Source organism: Gadus chalcogrammus, chromosome 1, assembly GCF_026213295.1.
Source record: "Gadus chalcogrammus isolate NIFS_2021 chromosome 1, NIFS_Gcha_1.0, whole genome shotgun sequence".
In the NCBI taxonomy this organism is placed as follows: Eukaryota; Metazoa; Chordata; class Actinopteri; order Gadiformes; family Gadidae; genus Gadus; species Gadus chalcogrammus.
This window is the reverse complement of record NC_079412.1, coordinates 665,719-678,521: the sequence shown is the minus strand read 5'-3', so window position 1 is coordinate 678,521 and position 12,803 is coordinate 665,719. Positions and strand designations below refer to the sequence as shown.

The 12,803-nt window shown below is 47.0% G+C and overlaps 11 non-coding genes across 11 annotated transcripts; all 11 read left to right on the top strand.

Moving 5' to 3' along the window:
• The first annotated feature begins 1,276 nt into the window (after nt 1-1,276).
• trnaa-cgc (transfer RNA alanine (anticodon CGC)) lies at nt 1,277-1,348 on the top strand. The gene has a single exon. It is a non-coding gene; the product is annotated as a tRNA-Ala (tRNA).
• A 598-nt stretch (nt 1,349-1,946) lies between these two features.
• trnat-ugu (transfer RNA threonine (anticodon UGU)) lies at nt 1,947-2,020 on the top strand. The gene has a single exon. It is a non-coding gene; the product is annotated as a tRNA-Thr (tRNA).
• Nucleotides 2,021-2,501: 481 nt separating this feature from the next.
• Nucleotides 2,502-2,583, top strand: trnas-aga (transfer RNA serine (anticodon AGA)). Its single transcript has one exon. It is a non-coding gene; the product is annotated as a tRNA-Ser (tRNA).
• Nucleotides 2,584-2,900: 317 nt separating this feature from the next.
• trnaa-ugc (transfer RNA alanine (anticodon UGC)) lies at nt 2,901-2,972 on the top strand. Its single transcript has one exon. It is a non-coding gene; the product is annotated as a tRNA-Ala (tRNA).
• Nucleotides 2,973-7,300: 4,328 nt separating this feature from the next.
• Nucleotides 7,301-7,372, top strand: trnaa-cgc (transfer RNA alanine (anticodon CGC)). The gene has a single exon. It is a non-coding gene; the product is annotated as a tRNA-Ala (tRNA).
• A 598-nt stretch (nt 7,373-7,970) lies between these two features.
• On the top strand, nt 7,971-8,044 carry trnat-ugu (transfer RNA threonine (anticodon UGU)). Its single transcript has one exon. It is a non-coding gene; the product is annotated as a tRNA-Thr (tRNA).
• A 481-nt stretch (nt 8,045-8,525) lies between these two features.
• Nucleotides 8,526-8,607, top strand: trnas-aga (transfer RNA serine (anticodon AGA)). The gene has a single exon. It is a non-coding gene; the product is annotated as a tRNA-Ser (tRNA).
• A 1,282-nt stretch (nt 8,608-9,889) lies between these two features.
• trnaa-cgc (transfer RNA alanine (anticodon CGC)) lies at nt 9,890-9,961 on the top strand. Its single transcript has one exon. It is a non-coding gene; the product is annotated as a tRNA-Ala (tRNA).
• Nucleotides 9,962-10,559: 598 nt separating this feature from the next.
• trnat-ugu (transfer RNA threonine (anticodon UGU)) lies at nt 10,560-10,633 on the top strand. The gene has a single exon. It is a non-coding gene; the product is annotated as a tRNA-Thr (tRNA).
• A 481-nt stretch (nt 10,634-11,114) lies between these two features.
• On the top strand, nt 11,115-11,196 carry trnas-aga (transfer RNA serine (anticodon AGA)). The gene has a single exon. It is a non-coding gene; the product is annotated as a tRNA-Ser (tRNA).
• Nucleotides 11,197-12,478: 1,282 nt separating this feature from the next.
• Nucleotides 12,479-12,550, top strand: trnaa-cgc (transfer RNA alanine (anticodon CGC)). Its single transcript has one exon. It is a non-coding gene; the product is annotated as a tRNA-Ala (tRNA).
• Nucleotides 12,551-12,803: the final 253 nt, after the last annotated feature.

Sequence of the window (12,803 nt, the reverse complement as noted above, 5' to 3'; positions counted from 1 at the left end):
TCTGATTACGAATTTTCATTCCCTTGGTCAGCCAACACATACACATATTACGGTGAGACTGCATGAAATCAGTGCAAATATGTTAATCTAAGCATGTAGAAGGTGACATATTTAAAACCTGGTATTATCTGGACAGGCTCTTAGCATTCGATGTTTTTTGACAACATGTTCTCCAAACATAAAATGTAAATATTTCAAGGTCTGATAGATCTGAAGACTAGTGTTGTCAGGTCCAAGTGCTGAATCCCAAGTGCTGAAGCCGGTTTAAAATGTACATACTCTAGCAGTAAGGGGATGTAGCTCAGTGGTAGTGCGTATGCTTTGCATGTATGAGGCCCCGGGTTCAATCACCGGCATCGCCATTTGATTGCCCTAGAAAAGTCAGGTGAGTGCTATATTGATCAAATGAGGTCACGCAATGCTTAACCTACCAAAGATGTTGCCGAATGCTATTGTTCGAAACAAGTGAGAGAATTGAAACTGTGTTGTCGTCAACGATGCAGGTTAATCAGAGCGTGCGATTTCAAAAGCGCACGCTTTTGTGTGCTTGTGCGCTCAAAAGCTAGTGTGCGCTAGTGTGCGCTTGTGCGCTCAAAAGCTAGTGTGCGTTCAAAAGCTAGTGCCGGTCAACACATTGATATGAGTACGGTACGTTTATGCATTAAGTGTTGACAGCCACCGAAGAGAAAAACATTGTTGCGTCACGACGAAGATTCAGGCCTGCCGACAAGCGTTGGCCAGTTCTGCTATCTGTACGCAGACTACTTCTCTAAGAAATGTATGATACCGTACTGCCAGTCAATAACCGATTTCCCCTCTTGTATCGTTAAGCAAACTTTCATGTATCGGTTGCCACATGTACAATTGAAGTAATCTGTTTTCGGCTCATCTGTAAAGCTTCTCATGTAGGAGTGCTGAGGTCCGATCACTAAGATGTGATCAAAGCAAGCTGTGGTCAAGGGTGTAGGACTATTTCACAATTTGATCACACAGCCTCAAGCGTTGCAGTCTGTTACTGTTCGAACAACTGATAGACTTGAGGTCGATAAGCACCATTGTCCTGGCCAAGCGGTTAAGCTGATGCACTAGAAATCCATTGGATACCCCGCTCCATGATTGAAATCTGCCACACCAGTTTTCCACCTCTGCTTTTAGCAGGCAGGCCAAATATCTTCATCTCTTAGGATGGTCTAGTGCAAGTCAACCTATTGATTGGCTGTATCATTAAGCATAGCTTCAGGTATTGACAGTAGAGATGTACTATTTATTACATAATGGGGATGTAGCTCAGTGGTAGAGCGCATGCTTCGCATGTATGAGGTCCCGGGTTCAATCCCCGGCATCTCCAAATTGTAGTGAAGGTGACGGGTGAATTATAATTGAATCCCATTTATAAGGTAGAAGTCAAAAATGATCCGATCACGAAACATTGCTGAATGTTACTGTGTGATGAATTTTTAAACAAAATGAGGTCACGCAATGCTTTACATACCAAAAATGTTGCAGAATGCTAATGTTTGAACAAGATAGAGAATTGAAACGTCGATACTGTGTGGTTACGGTGATGGACTAGAAATCCATTGGGGTCTCCCCGCGCAGGTTCGAATCCTGCCGTCAACGGTACAGGTTAATCAGTGTATGTTTAAGGGGCTGTTTAAAGGATCAACAGAAATATGTCATGGTACTGCAGACCTCTTTCGTTGTCTTCCCAATCAATTGCTGAAGCATTACTCCTGAACTGAGAGGGGTGCTGTGGCTTGGACTGTCATAGTGACTGTCTAGTTCACAGAAGAGGCAGTGTTCTAATCACATCAGTAAGTTGTATAATGTAAGTAACCTACTCAATTGGAATTCCTTTAGCCGCCAGTTCTGATAGCTTAACACATGATCGGGTCACGCTACATGAGACCTTTTTCATTGGTGTCTCAAGTAAACATTACCATAGGGGTGCTGTGGCTTAGCTGGTGAAAGTGCCTGTCTTGTAAACAGGAGACCCTGGGTTCAACTCCCAGCAGTACCTACACATATTGCAACAGCATCATCTGGTGTAGATGTGATAAAAGTGTTTCTTGCAGTTAAAAAAAACGGAATTGTCCTAACTGGCAATCTTGCTTGTGGTTGTAAGCTTGCAATCCATCAATGCAATAGACTTTCCATCAATGAAAACAGCGGCAGGCAAGCTAAATTCTCTATAAAATGTATGATACCCTAGTGCCAACTAATGACCTATTTGTCCCTTCTATCGTTAAGCAAAGCTTCAGGAATCGGTTTTACAGATGTACAATTGAAGTAACACAGGGGACTTCTCTCAACGGCAAAGCGTATGCTTCTCATGTAGAAGGCCTGAGGTTCAATGCCTGCCGTCTCCAAGATGTGATCAAAGCTAGCTTCAGTCAATTTGAAGATTATTTCAAAATTAGATCAAGCAAGGCTTAACCTACCCTAAGTGTTCCAGACTCTTCCTGTTCCAAAAAGCCAGAGAATTGGAACTATACAAGTGTGTTGTCGTGGCCGAGTGGTTAAGGCGATGGACTAGAAATCCATTGGGGTCTCCCCGCGCAGGTTCGAATCCTGCCGACAACGGTTATTTCTGATCACGAATTTTCATTCCCTTGGTCAGCCAACACATACACATGTTACGGTGAGACTGCATGAAATCAGTGCAAATATGTTAATCTAAGCATGTAGAAGGTGACATATTTAAAACCTGGTATTATCTGGACAGGCTCTTAGCATTCGATGTTTTTTGACAACATGTTCTCCAAACATAAAATGTAAATATTTCAAGGTCTGATAGATCTGAAGACTAGTGTTGTCAGGTCCAAGTGCTGAATGCCATGTACGAGAAAACCCTTGGTGTGTTCCGAAGCCGGTTTAAAATGTACATACTCTAGCAGTAAGGGGATGTAGCTCAGTGGTAGTGCGTATGCTTTGCATGTTTGAGGCCCCGGGTTCAATCCCCGGCATCTCCATTTGATTGCCCTAGAAAAGTCAGGTGAGTGCTATATTGATCAAATGAGGTCACGCAATGCTTAACCTACCAAAGATGTTGCCGAATGCTATTGTTCGAAACAAGTGAGAGAATTGAAACTGTGTTGTCGTCAACGATACAGGTTAATCAGTGCGTGCGATTTCAAAAGCGCACGCTTATGTGTGCTTGTGCGCTCAAAAGCTAGTGTGCGCTAGTGTGCGCTTGTGCGCTCAAAAGCTAGTGTGCGCTCAAAAGCTAGTGCCGGTCATCACATTGATATGAGTACGGTACGTTTATGCATTAAGTGTTGACAGCCACCGAAGAGAAAAACATTGTTGCGTCACGACGAAGATTCAGGCCTGCCGACAAGCGTTGGCCAGTTCTGCTATCTGTACGCAGACTACTTCTCTAAGAAATGTATGATACCGTACTGCCAGTCAATAACCGATTTCCCCTCTTGTATCGTTAAGCAAACTTTCATGTATCGGTTCATCTCATTTTCTTCCGCTTATCCGGGGTCGGGTCGCGGGGGGAGCAGCTCAAGCAGGGGGCCCCAGACTTCCCTTTCCCGGGCCACATTGACCAACTCTGACGGGGGGATCCCGAGGCGTTCCCAGGCCAGTGTTGAGATATAATCTCTCCACCTAGTCCTGGGTCTTCCCCGAGGTCTCCTCCCCACTGGACGTGCCTGAAACACCTCCCAAGGAAGGCGCCCAGTGGGCATCCTTACCAGATGCCCGAACCACCTCAGCTGACTCCTTTCTAAGTAAAGGAGCAGCGGCTCTAATCCGAGTTCCTCACGGATGGCTGAGCTTCTCACCCTATCCCTAAGGGAGACGCCAACCACCCTTCTGAGAAAACTCATCTCGGCCACTTGTACCCGCGATCTCGTCCTTTCGGTCATCACCCAGCCCTCATGACCATAGGTGAGGATAGGAACGAAGATCGACCGGTAGATCGAGAGCTTTGCCTTGCGGCTCAGCTCTCTTTTCGTCACAACGGTGCGGTAAAGCGAACGCAATACCGCCCCCGCTGCTCCGATTCTCCGGCCAATCTCACGTTCCATAGTACCCTCACTCGCGAACAAGACCCCGAGGTACTTGAACTCCTTCACTTGGGCTAAGGACTCATTTCCTACCCGGAGTAAGCAATCCATCGGTTTCCTGCTAAGAGTCATGGCCTCAGATTTAGCGGTGCTGATCCTCATCCCAGCCGCTTCACACTCGGCCGCCAGCCGATCCAGTGAGTGCTGAAGGTCACAGGCCGATGATCCCATGAGGACCACATCATCCGCAAAAAGCAGTGACGAGATCCTCAGACCACCGAACTGCAACCCCTCCCCACCACGACTACGCCTCGATATCCTGTCCATGTATATCACAAACAGGATTGGTGACAAGGCGCAGCCCTGGCGGAGCCCAGCACCCACCGAGAACGAAACTGACTGGCTGCCGAGGACGCGAACACAGCTCTCGCTTTGGGAGTACAGGGATTGGATGGCCCTGAGGATAGACCCCTTTACCCCATACTCCCGCAGCACCTCCCACAGTTTCTCCTGGGGGACCCGGTCATACGCCTTCTCCAGATCCACAAAACACATGTAGACCGGATGGGCATACTCCCAGGCCCCCTCCAGGATCCTTGCGAGAGTGAAGAGCTGGTCCGTAGTTCCACGTCTGGGGCGAAAACCGCATTGTTCCTCTTCAATCTGAGGTTCGACGACCGGCCGAACCCTCCTTTCCAGTACCTTGGAGTAGACTTTACCAGGGAGGCTGAGAAGTGTGATACCCCGGTAATTGGCACACACTCTCTGGTCCCCCTTTTTGAACAGGGGAACCACCACCCCGGTTTGCCACTCCTTTGGCACTGTACCCGACTCCCACGCGATGTTGAATAGGCGTGTCAGCCATGACAGCCCCTCAACACCCAGAGCCTTTAGCATTTCTGGCTGGATCTCATCAATCCCTGGGGCTTTGCCACTGCGGAGATGTTTGACTACCTCAGTGACCTCCACCAGGGAAATTGACGACGAAACACCATCAACCTCGAGCTCTGCCTCCAACATAGAGGGCGTGTTATTCGGGTTCAGGAGTTCCTCAAAGTGTTCCTTCCAACGTCCGACGACCTCCTCAGTTGAGGTCAACAGAGTCCCCTCCTTACTGTACACAGCTTGGACGGTTCCCCGTTTCCCCCTCCTGAGGTGCCGGATAGTCTTCCAGAAACACTTTGGTGCCGACCGAAAGTCCTTCTCCATGGCCTCTCCGAACTTCTCCCACACCCGCTGCTTAGCCTCCGACACGGCAGCAGCTGCAGCCCTTCGGGCCTGTCGGTACCCTGCAACCGAGTCAGGAGTCCTCCAGGATATCATATCCCGGAAGGCCTCCTTCTTCAATCGGACGGCTTCCCTGACCACCGGTGTCCACCACGGTGTCCGAGGGTTACCGCCCCTTGAGGAGCCTAAGACCCTGAGGCCACAGCTAGCCACCGCAGCTTCAGCAATGGAGGCTTTGAACACAGCCCACTCCGGCTCAATGTCCCCAACCTCCACAGGAATGCTAGAAAAACTCCGCCGGAGGTGTGAGTTGAAGATACCTAGGACGGGGGCCTCCTCCAGACGTTCCCAGTTCACCCGCACTACGCGTTTGGGCTTACCAGGTCTATCCGGAAATTTCCCCCATTCCCTGATCCAACTCACAACCAGATGGTGGTCGGTTGACAGTTCCGCCCCTCTCTTTACCCGAGTGTCCAAAACATGCGGCCTCAGATCAGATGACACGATCACAAAATCGATCATTGATCTTCGGCCTAGGGTACTCTGGTACCAGGTACACTTATGAGCACCCTTATGTTCGAACATGGTGTTTGTTATGGATAATCCATGACTAGCACAGAAGTCCAATAACAAACGACCGTTCGGGTTTAGATCAGGGAGGCCGTTCCTCCCCACCACGCCTCTCCAGGTGTCTCCATCGTTGCCCACGTGGGCGTTGAAGTCACCCAGCAGAACTACGGAGTCCCCTACTGGAGCCCCATACAGGACTCCATTCAGGGTCTCCAAGAAGGCCGAGTACTCTGAACTGCTGTTTGGTGCATACGCACAAACAACAGTCAGAGTTTTCCCCCCTACAACCCTTAGGCGCAGGGAGGCGACCCTCTCGTCTACCGGGGTAAACTCCAACACCGCGGCGCTCAGCCGGGGATTTATGAGTATCCCCACACCCGCCCGGCGCCTCACGCCCTTGGCAACTCCGGAGAAGAATAGAGTCCAACCCTTATCCAGGAGTACGGTACCAGAGCTGAGACTGTGCGTGGAGGTAAGCCCCACCAGATCTAACTGATAGCTCTCCACCTCCCTCACAAGCTCCGGTTCCTTTCCCCACAGCGAGGTGACGTTCCACGTCCCCAGAGCTAGCTTCTGCCGCCCGGGTCTGGTCCGTCGAGACCCCTGACCTTCGCTGCCACCCATGTGGCTGCGCACCCGACCCCAACGGGTCTTCCCACAGGTGGTGGGCCCATGAGATGAAGAGAGGGGGGGTGCCACGTAGTTTGTTCGGGCTGTGCCCGACCGGGCTCCGTGGCAAACCCGGCCACCAGGCGCTCGCCATCGAGCCCTCCGTCTGGGCCTAGCTCCAGACGGGGGCCCCGGGCTTCCTCCGGGCCGGGTCACATCTCCTCTTTTTTCGATATTCATTGAGGATTTTTGAACCATTCTTAGTCTGGCCCCTCGCCTGAGACCACTCTGCCATGAGAGACCCTACCAGGAGCACAAGGCTCCAGACAACACAGCCCTCAGGTTCACAGGGACACGCAAACCTCTCCACCACGATAAGGTGACGGTTCCAGGAGAGGAGAGGTGCTGTGGCTTGGACTGTCATAGTGACTGTCTAGTTCACATGTATCGGTTGCCACATGTACAATTGAAGTAATCTGTTTTCGGCTCATCTGTAAAGCTTCTCATGTAGGAGTGCTGAGGTCCGATCACTAAGATGTGATCAAAGCAAGCTGTGGTCAAGGGTGTAGGACTATTTCACAATTTGATCACACAGCCTCAAGCGTTGCAGTCTGTTACTGTTCGAACAACTGATAGACTTGAGGTCGATAAGCACCATTGTCCTGGCCAAGCGGTTAAGCTGATGCACTAGAAATCCATTGGATACCCCGCTCCATGATTGAAATCTGCCACACCAGTTTTCCACCTCTGCTTTTAGCAGGCAGGCCAAATATCTTCATCTCTTAGGATGGTCTAGTGCAAGTCAACCTATTGATTGGCTGTATCATTAAGCATAGCTTCAGGTATTGACAGTAGAGATGTACTATTTATTACATAATGGGGATGTAGCTCAGTGGTAGAGCGCATGCTTCGCATGTATGTGGTCCCGGGTTCAATCCCCGGCATCTCCAAATTGTAGTGAAGGTGACGGGTGAAATATAAATGAATCCCTTTTATAAGGTAGAAGTAAAAAATGATCCGATCACGAAACATTGCTGAATGTTACTGTGTAATGAATTTTTAAACAAAATGAGGTCACGCAATGCTTTACATACCAAAAATGTTGCAGAATGCTAATGTTTGAACAAGATAGAGAATTGAAACGTCGATACTGTGTGGTTACGGTGATGGACTAGAAATCCATTGGGGTCTCCCCGCGCAGGTTCGAATCCTGCCGTCAACGGTACAGGTTAATCAGTGTATGTTTAAGGGGCTGTTTAAAGGATCAACAGAATTATGTCATGGTACTGCAGACCTCTTTCGTTGTCTTCCCAATCAATTGCTGAAGCATTACTCCTGAACTGAGAGGGGTGCTGTGGCTTGGACTGTCATAGTGACTGTCTAGTTCACAGAAGAGGCAGTGTTCTAATCACATCAGTAAGTTGTATAATGTAAGTAACCTACTCAATTGGAATTCCTTTAGCCGCCAGTTCTGATAGCTTAACACATGATCGGGTCACGCTACATGAGACCTTTTTCATTGGTGTCTCAAGTAAACATTACCATAGGGGTGCTGTGGCTTAGCTGGTGAAAGCGCCTGTCTTGTAAACAGGAGACCCTGGGTTCAACTCACAGCAGTACCTACACTTTTTGCAACAGCATCATCTGGTGTAGATGTGGTAAAAGTGTTTCTTGCAGTTAAAAAAAACGGAATTGTCCTAACTGGCAATCTTGCTTGTGGTTGTAAGCTTGCAATCCATCAATGCAATAGACTTTCCATCAATGAAAACAGCGGCAGGCAAGCTAAATTCTCTATAAAATGTATGATACCCTAGTGCCAACTAATGACCTATTTGTCCCTTCTATCGTTAAGCAAAGCTTCAGGAATCGGTTTTACAGATGTACAATTGAAGTAACACAGGGGACTTCTCTCAACGGCAAAGCGTATGCTTCTCATGTAGAAGGCCTGAGGTTCAATGCCTGCCGTCTCCAAGATGTGATCAAAGCTAGCTTCAGTCAATTTGAAGATTATTTCAAAATTAGATCAAGCAAGGCTTAACCTACCCTAAGTGTTCCAGACTCTTCCTGTTCCAAACAGCCAGAGAATTGGATCTATACAAGTGTGTTGTCGTGGCCGAGTGGTTAAGGCGATGGACTAGAAATCCTTTGGGGTCTCCCCGCGCAGGTTCGAATCCTGCCGACAACGGTTCATTCTGATTACGAATTTTCATTCCCTTGGTCAGCCAACACATACACATATTACGGTGAGACTGCATGAAATCAGTGCAAATATGTTAATCTAAGCATGTAGAAGGTGACATATTTAAAACCTGGTATTATCTGGACAGGCTCTTAGCATTCGATGTTTTTTGACAACATGTTCTCCAAACATAAAATGTAAATATTTCAAGGTCTGATAGATCTGAAGACTAGTGTTGTCAGGTCCAAGTGCTGAATCCCAAGTGCTGAAGCCGGTTTAAAATGTACATACTCTAGCAGTAAGGGGATGTAGCTCAGTGGTAGTGCGTATGCTTTGCATGTATGAGGCCCCGGGTTCAATCACCGGCATCGCCATTTGATTGCCCTAGAAAAGTTAGGTGAGTGCTATATTGATCAAATGAGGTCACGCAATGCTTAACCTACCAAAGATGTTGCCGAATGCTATTGTTCGAAACAAGTGAGAGAATTGATACTGTGTTGTCGTCAACGATACAGGTTAATCAGTGCGTGCGATTTCAAAAGCGCACGCTTTTGTGTGCTTGTGCGCTCAAAAGCTAGTGTGCGCTAGTGTGCGCTTGTGCGCTCAAAAGCTAGTGTGCGCTCAAAAGCTAGTGCCGGTCAACACATTGATATGAGTACGGTACGTTTATGCATTAAGTGTTGACAGCCACCGAAGAGAAAAACATTGTTGCGTCACGACGAAGATTCAGGCCTGCCGACAAGCGTTGGCCAGTTCTGCTATCTGTACGCAGACTACTTCTCTAAGAAATGTATGATACCGTACTGCCAGTCAATAACCGATTTCCCCTCTTGTATCGTTAAGCAAACTTTCATGTATCGGTTGCCACATGTACAATTGAAGTAATCTGTTTTCGGCTCATCTGTAAAGCTTCTCATGTAGGAGTGCTGAGGTCCGATCACTAAGATGTGATCAAAGCAAGCTGTGGTCAAGGGTGTAGGACTATTTCACAATTTGATCACACAGCCTCAAGCGTTGCAGTCTGTTACTGTTCGAACAACTGATAGACTTGAGGTCGATAAGCACCATTGTCCTGGCCAAGCGGTTAAGCTGATGCACTAGAAATCCATTGGATACCCCGCTCCATGATTGAAATCTGCCACACCAGTTTTCCACCTCTGCTTTTAGCAGGCAGGCCAAATATCTTCATCTCTTAGGATGGTCTAGTGCAAGTCAACCTATTGATTGGCTGTATCATTAAGCATAGCTTCAGGTATTGACAGTAGAGATGTACTATTTATTACATAATGGGGATGTAGCTCAGTGGTAGAGCACATGCTTCGCATGTATGAGGTCCCGGGTTCAATCCCCGGCATCTCCAAATTGTAGTGAAGGTGACGGGTGAATTATAAATGAATCCCTTTTATAAGGTAGAAGTCAAAAATGATCCGATCACGAAACATTGCTGAATGTTACTGTGTGATGAATTTTTAAACAAAATGAGGTCACGCAATGCTTTACATACCAAAAATGTTGCAGAATGCTAATGTTTGAACAAGATAGAGAATTGAAACGTCGATACTGTTTGGTTACGGTGATGGACTAGAAATCCATTGGGGTCTCCCCGCGCAGGTTCGAATCCTGCCGTCAACGGTACAGGTTAATCAGTGTATGTTTAAGGGGCTGTTTAAAGGATCAACAGAAATATGTCATGGTACTGCAGACCTCTTTCGTTGTCTTCCCAATCAATTGCTGAAGCATTACTCCTGAACTGAGAGGGGTGCTGTGGCTTGGACTGTCATAGTGACTGTCTAGTTCACAGAAGAGGCAGTGTTCTAATCACATCAGTAAGTTGTATAATGTAAGTAACCTACTCAATTGGAATTCCTTTAGCCGCCAGTTCTGATAGCTTAACACATGATCGGGTCACGCTACATGAGACCTTTTTCATTGGTGTCTCAAGTAAACATTACCATAGGGGTGCTGTGGCTTAGCTGGTGAAAGCGCCTGTATTGTAAACAGGAGACCCTGGGTTCAACTCCCAGCAGTACCTACACTTTTTGCAACAGCATCATCTGGTGTAGATGTGATAAAAGTGTTTCTTGCAGTTAAAAAAAACGGAATTGTCCTAACTGGCAATCTTGCTTGTGGTTGTAAGCTTGCAATCCATCAATGCAATAGACTTTCCATCAATGAAAACAGCGGCAGGCAAGCTAAATTCTCTATAAAATGTATGATACCCTAGTGCCAACTAATGACCTATTTGTCCCTTCTATCGTTAAGCAAAGCTTCAGGAATCGGTTTTACAGATGTACAATTGAAGTAACACAGGGGACTTCTCTCAACGGCAAAGCGTATGCTTCTCATGTAGAAGGCCTGAGGTTCAATGCCTGCCGTCTCCAAGATGTGATCAAAGCTAGCTGTAGTCAATTTGAAGATTATTTCAAAATTAGATCAAGCAAGGCTTAACCTACCCTAAGTGTTCCAGACTCTTCCTGTTCCAAAAAGCCAGAGAATTGGATCTATACAAGTGTGTTGTCGTGGCCGAGTGGTTAAGGCGATGGACTAGAAATCCATTGGGGTCTCCCCGCGCAGGTTCGAATCCTGCCGACAACGGTTCTTTCTGATTACGAATTTTCATTCCCTTGGTCAGCCAACACATACACATATTACGGTGAGACTGCATGAAATCAGTGCAAATATGTTCATCTAAGCATGTAGAAGGTGACATATTTAAAACCTGGTATTATCTGGACAGGCTCTTAGCATTCGATGTTTTTTGACAACATGTTCTCCAAACATAAAATGTAAATATTTCAAGGTCTGATAGATCTGAAGACTAGTGTTGTCAGGTCCAAGTGCTGAATCCCAAGTGCTGAAGCCGGTTTAAAATGTACATACTCTAGCAGTAAGGGGATGTAGCTCAGTGGTAGTGCGTATGCTTTGCATGTATGAGGCCCCGGGTTCAATCACCAGCATCGCCATTTGATTGCCCTAGAAAAGTCAGGTGAGTGCTATATTGATCAAATGAGGTCACGCAATGCTTAACCTACCAAAGATGTTGCCGAATGCTATTGTTCGAAACAAGTGAGAGAATTGAAACTGTGTTGTCGTCAACGATACAGGTTAATCAGTGCGTGCGATTTCAAAAGCGCACGCTTTTGTGTGCTTGTGCGCTCAAAAGCTAGTGTGCGCTAGTGTGCGCTTGTGCGCTCAAAAGCTAGTGTGCGCTCAAAAGCTAGTGCCGGTCAACACATTGATATGAGTACGGTACGTTTATGCATTAAGTGTTGACAGCCACCGAAGAGAAAAACATTGTTGCGTCACGACGAAGATTCAGGCCTGCCGACAAGCGTTGGCCAGTTCTGCTATCTGTACGCAGACTACTTCTCTAAGAAATGTATGATACCGTACTGCCAGTCAATAACCGATTTCCCCTCTTGTATCGTTAAGCAAACTTTCAAGTATCGGTTGCCACATGTACAATTGAAGTAATCTGTTTTCGGCTCATCTGTAAAGCTTCTCATGTAGGAGTGCTGAGGTCCGATCACTAAGATGTGATCAAAGCAAGCTGTGGTCAAGGGTGTAGGACTATTTCACAATTTGATCACACAGCCTCAAGCGTTGCAGTCTGTTACTGTTCGAACAACTGATAGACTTGAGGTCGATAAGCACCATTGTCCTGGCCAAGCGGTTAAGCTGATGCACTAGAAATCCATTGGATACCCCGCTCCATGATTGAAATCTGCCACACCAGTTTTCCACCTCTGCTTTTAGCAGGCAGGCCAAATATCTTCATCTCGTAGGATGGTCTAGTGCAAGTCAACCTATTGATTGGCTGTATCATTAAGCATAGCTTCAGGTATTGACAGTAGAGATGTACTATTTATTACATAATGGGGATGTAGCTCAGTGGTAGAGCGCATGCTTCGCATGTATGAGGTCCCGGGTTCAATCCCCGGCATCTCCAAATTGTAGTGAAGGTGACGGGTGAATTATAAATGAATCCCTTTTATAAGGTAGAAGTCAAAAATGATCCGATCACGAAACATTGGTGAATGTTACTGTGTGATGAATTTTTAAACAAAATGAGGTCACGCAATGCTTTACATACCAAAAATGTTGCAGAATGCTAATGTTTGAACAAGATAGAGAATTGAAACGTCGATACTGTGTGGTTACGGTGATGGACTAGAAATCCATTGGGGTCTCCCCGCGAAGGT